The sequence below is a fragment of the Natator depressus genome, chromosome 8 (genome assembly GCF_965152275.1).
Source record: "Natator depressus isolate rNatDep1 chromosome 8, rNatDep2.hap1, whole genome shotgun sequence".
Lineage (NCBI taxonomy): Eukaryota > Metazoa > Chordata > Testudines > Cheloniidae > Natator > Natator depressus.
In genome coordinates, this window is record NC_134241.1 from 12914496 (window position 1) to 12922303 (window position 7808).

Genomic DNA, 7808 nt, shown 5'->3' on the forward strand with positions numbered 1-7808 from the left:
GGGGTGGGGGGTGTGCATGCTCAGGACCTGTTGTCTGAGCTGCTCCCTATGTAAGTCCTTTAGTTTGGGGTGTGGCCCTGGTAGTCCAGTTTCCCCACAGTTGGGGCTTGGCAGTATATTCCCCTTCACGGGGAAGACTTATTTGCTTCCAGTAGCTGCATTGGCAGGCAGGTTGCATCTGTGCCTTCAGGCAGACACACAGAGCTCCTGTCTCTTTGCCAGTCAGCCCCTGACTGAGCCAGGCTCCCCTTCTTTTCTCCCCCTTCCAGGCCTGGCATTGGCTGCAGGTATAAGGGGGCAGGGCTAGCTGAATCCACAGGTTTTCTTTAACCCCTGCTGTGCTTAGCAGCCATCTCTTTGCTGTTTCACACATCCCCCCCTCATGATCCCATTTGGGGTCTGCCCCTCCCTCCAGCTGTCGTCCACCATTTCATGAAAAGAAGTCCACATTCAAATGGGCTCTCCCGGCCCGGTGCTGGATGCGGAAGGAGAAAGGCTGGAGAGGTAGAGGTCCCATCTCATGATTTGGGCATTTGTGTCCTTCATGGCATGGAGCCAGCGGAGGGGGGTAATGATCGGTAACTAAGGTGAAGTGTGTGCCCAAAAGATAATGGAGTGAGTCCATGGCCCATTTTTCTGCCAGGGCTTCTTTCTCGATTACAGAATAGGCCTTCTCTCGCAGGAACAGTTTCTTGCTAATATACAGGATGGGGTGTTCGTCACCCCCTACTACCTGCCATAGAACCGCTCTTAGGCCTATGTCTGAGGCATCCGTTTGCAACAAAAACTCCCTGGTGAAGTCAGGGCTGTACAAGACAGGTTCCTGAGAGAGCCGGGTCTGCAGAGTTTGAAACGCCTTCTCACAGGCTGTGGTCCACTGGATCCTTTTACGACTCTCGTTCTTGAGGGGATCAGAAAGGGGGGCTGCAATAGAGAAGAATTCTGGGATAAAGTGGCAGTAATATCCGACTAGCCCCAGCTTCTTTGAGGACGGCGTGGGGCAAAACTGGAGGGCCCGGACTTTGCTACCCAAGGGTTGGATTATACCTTTTCCCAGTGTGTACCTATGGTACATGGTCTCATGCTTCTCAAGGTGGGGTTCACTGTCAGGCCAGCCTCCTTGAGGGACTGTAGGACCATGGTCACATGTTTCAAATGGTGCTGCCAGTTGCGACTATAGATTACCACATCATCTAAGTACGCGGCTGCATATTCATTATGGGGGCGGAGAATTCAGTCCATTAGCCACTGAAATGTGGCCGGGACCCCATGCAAGCCGAAGGGCATGGTCCGGAACTGAAAAAGCCCGAAGGGGGTGGAGAAAGTGGTTTTTTCCCTGGACTCGGGTGCGAGCGGAATCTGCCAATAGCCCTTCGTTAAGTCTAAAGTGGTGATGTATTCTGCCTTTCCCAGCCAGTTGAGCAGTTCATCAACCCGAGGCCTCGGGTAGGCATCAAACTTCGATACTGCATTGACCTTGCGAAAGTCTATGCAAAAGTGGGTGCTTCCATCGAGCTTAGGGACCAGGACCATGGGACTTTTCCAGTTGCTGAATGACTCCTCAATCACCCCTAATGCAAGCATCGAGTGGAGTTCCTCTTTCATGGTCTCTCTAAGCTTTTGGGGAAGGGGCTTGGGGTTTTCTCTGACCTTAATGCCCAACTCCATCTGAATATGATGAGTTTTCAGGTGAGTCTGCCCTGGTTGGGTTGAGAAAAGGGAAGAAATGGCGGTGATCAATTCTTGTGCCTGGCCTCTCTGCTCAGGGTTAAGATTGTCCTCAATCTTGACTATCCCGGGATTTGAGGCCATCAGATTTGGGCTCTGATGGGTAGGGTGCTATTAGTAAGCCTTCCTGAGCTTTCCACAGTTTTAACAGGTTCACATGGTAGATCTGTTGTATCTTACGTTTGTCCAGTTGCTTGATTTCATAGTTCACCTGCTCCACATGCTGGATCACCTTGTATGGTCCTTGCTAGCAGGCCAGAAGCTTTGACTCCGAACTGGGCAACAATAACAGCACCTGGTCACTGGGCTGAAACTCCCGGAGGCGTGCCTGTTTATTTAGCCGCTTCTTGGGTATCCTGGGCATGTAGGAGGTTCTTCCTGGCAAAGGAACCTAGGGCCTCAAGTTTCTTCCACAGGTTTAGCACATTCTGTACCATATTGTTGGCTCGGGATGGTTGCTCCTCCCACATTTCTCAAATAAGGTCTAAAATCCCCCAGGGTTGCCACACAGCTTCTGGGCAACCAAGTTGGGTCAGGCCCCCGGCAGGTACTGCTCCCCCTGGAAGCGTTGCTGGAATGTTTCCTCCGAGATATCTAGGGTGTCGAGGATCACTGCCTTGACCTGGGCATAGTCCTGGGCAGTGGTGGGGTCTAAAGCTCGCTATGCGGTCTGTGCTACTCCGGTTAAGTACAGGGCCAGCACTGCAGCCCATTGGTCTCAGGGACACCGGGATACCATGGCCACATGCTCAAGAGTCTCTAAGAAAGCCTCAGGATCATTGTCAGGCCCCATTTTGCAAGCCAGATAGGGGCAGGGTTAGGCAGCTCTGCTGGGGCAGCGGGTTGCAAAATGGAGGCCACCTGTTGGACCAGCTCCTGTTGCTGCTGCTGGGGTGCCAATTCACAAATTAGCTGCTGCTGCTGCTTGGCCATCTGTTGCAGGAGTTGCTGTTGTTGGTATGTGTTTTGCTTGGCCATCCATTTAAGTAGCTGTTCCATCTCCATTCAAGGGGTTGGCCCAGGGCTTCTTCTCCCTTTATCTCCCTCTCCTTTTTTTTTTTTGTTTTAACTCCCTTCAGCAGAGAGTGGGGTCAATGCCCACATTCTCCACCATTTGTGATAGGGCCTTCACTGGCCAGGCAGCCTAGCAGCTAGATCATTAATTAGGGGCTGGAGTGGGGGACCTGCCCTCCTTTCCTTCAGGTCCTGTCTCAGAGTCCTGGGCCACTCACACCCCTAGACAGGGAGATGGATCTAGCCCCCAGGCATCAGGGGGGGGGGTGCTCAGTACCTGTTGTCTGAGCTGCTCCTTATGTAAGTCCTTTAGTTTGGGGTGTGGCCCTGGTAGTCCAGTTTCCTCACAGATGGGACTTGGCAGTAGATTCCCCTTCACAGGGGGGGGAGGGGGGGAGGGAGGGAGGGCTGGCTGGCTTCCAGTGGCTGCGTTGGCAGGCAGGTTGTGTTTGTGTCTTCAGGCAGACACACACAGAGCTCCTGCCTCTTTGCCAGTCAGCCCCTGACTGAGCCAGGCTCCCTTCTTTTCTCCCCTTCCAGGCTTCTCATTGGCTGCAGGTATAATGGGGTGGGGCTAGCTGAACCCACAGGTTTTCTTTAACCCCTGCTGTGCCTGGCAGCCGTCTCTCTGCTCCTCCACAGAGCCTTACACAGTAATATCCTTATCCTCTATTTATTGACAATTACCAAGCAGAATTCGCATGCTAAGCATACAGTGCTATGCTCACCAATCCTTATCAGGCAGGCGAACTTTCCCTGTTGGCCAGACAAGGTCAGTGTTGTCTGGATTCTGGTTGCTGCACGTCACGGTCGTGCAGAGGATTCTTAACAGCTCTGATCTTAGGCTCTGTCTTGGAGGTGAGTTCTTCTTCTTTCAGGTCTTTCCTTTTTCTTATTCTTCTGTTCCTTCTCCTGGTCTCCTTCTTGGACCCCAGTTTATATAGTGAAACTCAAGTCCTGCTTTGCTATGCCTTAACCAATGATTTTACTAAAATTTTGCTAACCAATCCTAACATATTGTAACAAAGTTCTCCAATTAATCATACCCCACCACTCTAATTAATTTACACCTGTCAAAATCAATTATGTAACAGACAGAAACAATCAAAGAACCAGACAGAGATCATACAGAGAAACAATAGGGAAGTGGGGACCATAATGACAAAATAATAAAGAAATGAGGATTTCACAGCCACAATTATTGATAAGTGGTTTCTTGCCAGACAGAATGCTATCAAACTAAGTTTTCTTTAACCATCTTAAGATCTGTTTCTTTATCTGATGATAGTGGGTGCTATTAGGATGGGGTCTCCTTAACAGGCCCAAGTCCCTAAGTAACTGTCACCTTGGAACATTAATACAAAGGCTCTGTTTTAAGAACAACTGGCCCCATTGCTGTGCATGGACACTAAGGTCCATCCATGCAAAGCAGTTTACAGGGCTGAGGCTTTAATTTGGTATTTCGTATTGTGCACAGCTTCCAAACTGAGTTGCTCCTGGCAGTAAGCAAACCTAGTACTGTGGCAACAGTAGCTGTGATCAGTAAAAGCAGTGGCTGTCACTTATCTCCCATCCACAGGCATTTAAAAAAACAAAATGTTACTTTGAATCCTGCACTCATCGATGGGAGAATGGAAGGAGGCTAGTCCGAACAGCAATATTTTATCCACAGTCTCTCTTTTACTCTCCCCCTTTCCTAAGGTTCTTTTTAGACATGCCCGAAGTTTTTGTAATGAAATCCAAAACCAGTTTCAGCTGGTTTCATGCTCTGTTAGTCAGCCAACATTTTTGGTTTGTATGTCAAGCAGTTTGGCAAGGTCTGAGAATTCTTTGGTGTGCCACATTTTAAGTAAATTCACCTCCTCTAATCTAATCTAATCTAATCTAATCTAATCTAATCTAATCTAATCTAATCTAATCTTTATAATGCACCCATCATACTAATATCTAGGCACGACCCACAATGGTGAATGAGAATAGCACTTTTCTATTTGAGAGGGCCACGATGTCCATAAGAAATTACTCCTTTTGACCTGAGCACTTTGCCAATATTTGGCGTCTTGCAGATTGTTTCCAGTAGGAGGAGAAATTGGTGATAGAGTCAGGTATTTCTTTGACACAATCCTATTTATTTACAAAGAATGTGCACAAAGTCCTGTTTCACTGAACACAGTAGGATCAAATGACAGGAGGCAATTTCATTGCTCACACTTCCAAGCCTGCCTTTCCAGCCAGCCCAAGGTAGATTGCCTCTTTTTGGAACACCTCACAGTTCTCTGGGTTCGATTTCAGATTGGCAGCCTCAATCACAAACCATTTATATCAGTTCCTGTTCAGAGGGTTTAGCACGCACCAGAATGTCATCTAGGTATAATACGTAGGCTGAGAATGGGGTAGAAAACTGATGTAAATGTCCTGTTTCTGGCTGGCCCAATTCCTCATCCAAGTGACTGACTTCTTCCACTGTGGTCTGTGACCCTTTGATTTCTTTCTCAAGGTGACTTTTTAGCTCCTTAAATCTCTCCTAGCAAAATTCTAGGTAAGAGGGGATCTAAAACTAAAACACCTATTTGGTCTCCAAAGGACACAGTGACTGGGGAATTTCCACCCATCCAAAAATGGGGGCAATTGTGTTTGAAACTTGGACTTCTGTAATTTTAGCAAGAATTCTGGATAGCGAGACAGTGGATGAGGTAATAATTAGTCTGGATTTCATTATGACTAATAATTGCTAATAAATACCAGGAACGGTGTCCTGTGAATTCATTCTGTGGAAATTCCCTTTAAAGATGTGGCACAAATAAGACAAATGGTTTTAGGCATCTAGTTTGCAGTAAGCAAGTTGTCTTACCTCCAGCAGCATGCTGGGGGTAGCTTTCGAGCAAAAGGAAGATGGAGAGTGGCTGAAGCCTGCTTTAAAACCCAGGTTCTCAGAGGAATTTTAGTTGCTAAGGTTCTTGGGGGTGGGAAGTGGGAATGGATTCCTATTCATTTACTAAACGTTTCTGATAAACAGCAAGTATTAGAAAAGGGAACTACAGTGGAAAAACAAGAACCAGTGGATCTAGTAAATGCAAGGGAGAAAGGGGTGAAAGTGAGCTCCAGGAGTTCCAGTACAGTGCTGTGAATTTCAATGAGAAGCGGCTATGAAGCAGGCAAAGAGCAGCAGAAAACCAGGAGACAGCAAGAGAAGCACTTGTAGTGTGGCCCTGAGAGAAAGCCAAGAGAGAGTGTTTTCGGCAGAGTGCTGGCTGCAAAGGGAGGCTTGGGATTGTGAACAAGGAAACTGGCTCCTGTTGTTTGCACCTATTGTGTTCAGGGAAATGGGACTTTGTGTACATTCTTTGTAAATAAACAAGACTGCATCAAAGAAATAACCTGACTGTATCATGAATTTCTCCTCTTAATGCAAGGTCTCAAATATTGGCAAATGGCTCGGGCCAGAAATAGTAACAGTACCAAAACCAACACCCTTTTCTTAGGTGGGGTTATCATTGTTTGTACTTGAAGGGGTAATGCTGGTAGGCTATCCTGCAGTGACTGGTATTGACAGCCAGTACATCTTGCCCATGGGGTGCTGGAACAATTTTTATAGTGGGGGTTCCAAGAGCCATTGAGCACCCCCAGTATCTCTACTTCCAGGGGTGCTGGAACAATTTTTATAGTGGGGATGCTGAGAGCCATTGAACCAACTGTAAACCCTGTATTTAATGGAAACTACTTCAAGCCAGGGGATGCAGCAGCACCCCCAGCACCCCTAGTTCCAGCATCTATGTCTTGCCCTGAAGGAAACAAGACTTGGGTGATGCTGGTCTCTGATAGCAGGGAGTTCCTCAGCTGAGGACCTTTTGAAAAGGATGCATTTCCTCAGCCATGGGAATTTCACCCAGGGCTCAATCAGTCCTAATATTCCTGTTAATCACCACTGGTTCTCATTCATGAGTTTGCTGGAAATGGTTAACAATGTAAATCTCAGTGATTTTATCTGTATGACTTTGGGCTGTGCTCCCCCCGCCCCACACCCCAGTGGTTGACTGGCACATTGCTTGTCTCCCTCCGTGCAGTCCTGCATTTCAGCCTGTCTGACAGCTCCTCATGGGTGGATGGCTATCATCTTTCATTTGACGTGGCCAATAATGAACTTCTTATTCCTCTGAAACCGTCTCTGTCACTGTTGACACCATCACCTGCCTCATCAGGGGTCATTGTTAACTCTTCCCTGTTCCCTCCCTTTCCAAATTCAGCCACTGTCCAAATCCTTCCACTTCTTCCTCCACAATATTTTTAAGATCTGATTTTTTTTATTTTCTGTTCAGATAGCTTTCTCCTCTTTTTCAGGCCCTGTTGTCTCCTGACTTGATTGTTGCAGCCTCAGCATAGTGGGTCTCCCTACACACACATTGCCTGAGTCCATACAAAACGCAGCTTCTAACTTTATCTTCCACGTCTGATCCAGCACAACCTTTCTGTCAAGTGTAGTGCTGACTACCACGCTGCGTACACTTAAGCATGTGAAAAGCTTTATTTCCATGAGTAACCCCTCCGACTTCAGGGACTACTGATTGGAGTGAAGTTACATATGTCTGTGTTTGCTGGATCGGGGCCTTAGATTGTAAAGTCCTTGGGGCAGGGAGCATATTTTCCTCTACATTGGGTACGATGCTGTATTCAATAAGTGAATGTGTTTCCCTTTCTGGTTCTACCCCCAGCACCAGGATACCACGGCTAGGTAGCAGACAGGGCAAGCGGCTGTGTCTTCAGTAAAAAACAGAAGCCGAAACAAACACGCATCCTGTTGCCACTAGACCTACAAAGGACACCACCCCCCGGGTTTTATTAGGTCCACGGTTGACCTTAATTTTTCCCCTTTAACGTGACAAGAGCAGGGGGCGCTGGAGCAATTTGAATAATATGTGTATGTGTGTGTGTGGGGGGGCCCCTGAGAGCCATTGAACCAAACTGTAGAACCCTGTATAGGATGGAAACCCGCTTCAAGGCAGGGGGTGAGGCAGCACCCCCACTTCCAGCACCTGTGGACAAGGGCTAGCATGCCCTCGAGGACGCCC